Source organism: Nanorana parkeri, unplaced genomic scaffold (genome assembly GCF_000935625.1).
Source record: "Nanorana parkeri isolate BGI_ZX_2015 unplaced genomic scaffold, ASM93562v1 scaffold2703, whole genome shotgun sequence".
In the NCBI taxonomy this organism is placed as follows: domain Eukaryota; kingdom Metazoa; phylum Chordata; class Amphibia; order Anura; family Dicroglossidae; genus Nanorana; species Nanorana parkeri.
Window position 1 is genome coordinate 40,114 of NW_017308971.1, and position 2,841 is coordinate 42,954.

Consider the following 2,841-nt stretch of genomic DNA (forward strand, 5'->3'; position numbering starts at 1 on the left):
GCTGAAGCGGATCCCGACAATTATGTCTGGATCCGCCCAGCTGCGTGAGTGACAGCTGGCTCTGCCTATCTAGAGGCAGAGCCAGCTGTACCCGCCCCCTCCCCCGTCCGTTCCGCCAGTCAGCGCTGGCGGATCGTAGCTGGGAGGGGGGAATCCAGCCCCTCCCCTGTCACCGCAGGAACGCCGGTATGTGTTCGCTCACCTCCCGATCTACTGAGCCGACCTGTGACAGTCTCATTGTCACAGGTCGGCTAGAACTATGAGGTGAGTGAAAAGCCCCCCCCCCCCCCATAGTTCTCCTTTAAGATTCAGAGAACACATTTTAAGCCGTTACAACAACAGTTTTGTTTGTTGAAACCACATGCTGACCATAAGCGGCGGTGTTATATGGTCTGTCCCAACTCCGCGAACTGTCACTTTTGCTGGACAGCTTGGCCTGCCAAAGGAAGCAGGGGAAAAAAAACAGACCAGGATCAGCAAATAATAAACCAGGGAGATGGGGGACTCAGAAAACCGGGGAGGGGCGACTCAGAAAACCAGGGGAGGGGGGACTCAGAAAACATATATGTGCCATTTTGCTGTTTGTGCAGAGTTCCACTTTAAAGGAGAACTATGGGGGGGGTGCTTTTCACTCGCCTCATAGTTCTAGCCGACCTGTGACAATGAGACTGTCACAGGTCGGCTCAGTAGATCGGGAGGTGAGAGAACACATACCGGCGTTCGCTCACCTCTCGATCCTGTCACGGCTCTCTGCCGTGACAGGGGGAGGGGCTGGATTCCCCTCTCCCCGCTCCGATCCGCCAGCGCTGACTGGTGGAACGGACGGGGGAGGGGGCGGGTACAGCTGGCTCTGCCTCTGGATAGGCAGAGCCAGCTGTCAGTCACGCAGCTGGGCGGATCCCGGCATCTAAGTCGGGATGCGCTCCAGGTGCGGCGTCTCAGTATACCGCGAGCTGTAGCTCCCTATATACTGAGCCTAGGGTGAGGGGAGGACGCTAGTTTGTGTCGGGGTTATAGATAGCAAGAATAACTTGTGTCGGGGTTAAATTGTAATTCTTGGTAACTTGCTGCACACATTCCTGGCAGGTTGTAGAACTTGCAGAACACTCGCAGCACAAGTTCTCGGCGACACTTTTTGAATTTGTAGCAAATTTGCTGGGCAAGTCTACAGCCAGAGCCCTGCGAGTGTGCAGCACTGTTGCAAAGCACGTTGATCCGGAGACTTGCATTGCAGACTTGCTGTAATTGTGCAACAAAATTGTGACGCTCGGCAAGTCTGCAATACTTTAGCAAGTCATTTTCAAACTTGCAGCTCAACGGCTTGCTATCTGGGCATTGGATAGAATACCCGGCGCGGCCAATATCTGACAGTCCGTGTTCCTGAGGATCGTCCATCAGCGGCGAGCCACGGCTCATACACAGTGGCTGCAATACATTCGCAGAGGGTGGGGCGCACGCGCCAAATAGTCCTCAGCCAACTGCAAGTGAGTGCTGCAGTAATGTAATAGCGAACCTGTGTGAACCTTTCCTGGAAAAAGTCAAGGGACGAAACGCGTCGGAAAGGACAGGACACGTACTGAGGCTATACCATAGGTGACTAGCAGGTGGGTTTCCGGTTCCAGTTTGCTTCAGTGGAATCGATTGATTTTTTTTGCTGCAAGGCTATTACATTCTTTCATTCTTGTCAGGCTGGGCACACACCTTACAACCATCGCAGGACTTTTGTCTTGCGATGGTTGTAAGGTACTTTAAAAAAACGTACGATCTGCCCATCTTGCATAGGCAGATCGTACTTGCGATGATCGCAAGCCACGCCCCCTGAGGGGCGGGCTTTCCGATGACCGCAATGCCGAACGGGCAGCGTGCGCTTGCGCACACCGGCCCGTACGGCTGTTATCGCACGGACATGCCACAAACCCGCCGAACGTCGTACGATGTACCGAGGCGGGTTTTCGAACATGTCCGTAAGTTCAAAGTCGTGCGACCTTACAGTAGTAGAGGTCGCACGGCTTCCACACACCTTACGATAATCGTACGATCGCGGGATTTCCCGCCATTATCGTAAGGTGTGTGGGGACCTTAAGTGTGTTTTGTTGTTGCGATAAATTCCATTTTTTTTTTATACGTACTTCACCATTTGGCGCATTTATTCCTCTTCTATGTCGGATTTCTCCCCTCGCTGAGTGAGCGGCACCTGCCGTGTAATACGAAAAGGAGGATTCGTTTCATCAGAAGAGTGAATATCCCATCTATGAAAGACACTCACCACAATCACGTTTGTTTTTTTGTGTGTAAATTCTTTATTTGTATTCTTTTACATTTTTATCCAGGTTGTACATAACACAAGGAGAAATAATGCTCATGGACATGAAGTGACAGGGGGAGGGGCTGGATTCCCCTCTCCCCGCTCCGATCCGCCAGCGCTGACTGGTGGAACGGACGGGGGAGGGGGCGGGTACAGCTGGCTCTGCCTCTGAAGTAAGTGACTCTGAAGTTGAGTCACTTACAAAAATGCAGCAATTGTGTCAATAAACCATTACAGCATATTTCAACACATAACAAAATTCCAACCAGTATGATGTGATCATTTGCATTAAGAACGTGGTCATGCAAGCGGGAAGTGCTGATATCCTGGGGTGCCCCCTGGCGCGGCAGTGATAATGTAAGCGGCGAGCGCGGGGGGTCTAGCCCTCTCCGAGTCGTGGGGGCTGAACAGCTGGGTTTGGGTAGCTCGGTGTCCCGTGGTCATTGCTAGGATGCAGTGGTACTTTACTACACAGATGGACGGGAGAACCTTGTGATGATGAGGGCGTCATAGAAGCTATCAGCATGTGAGGGTTA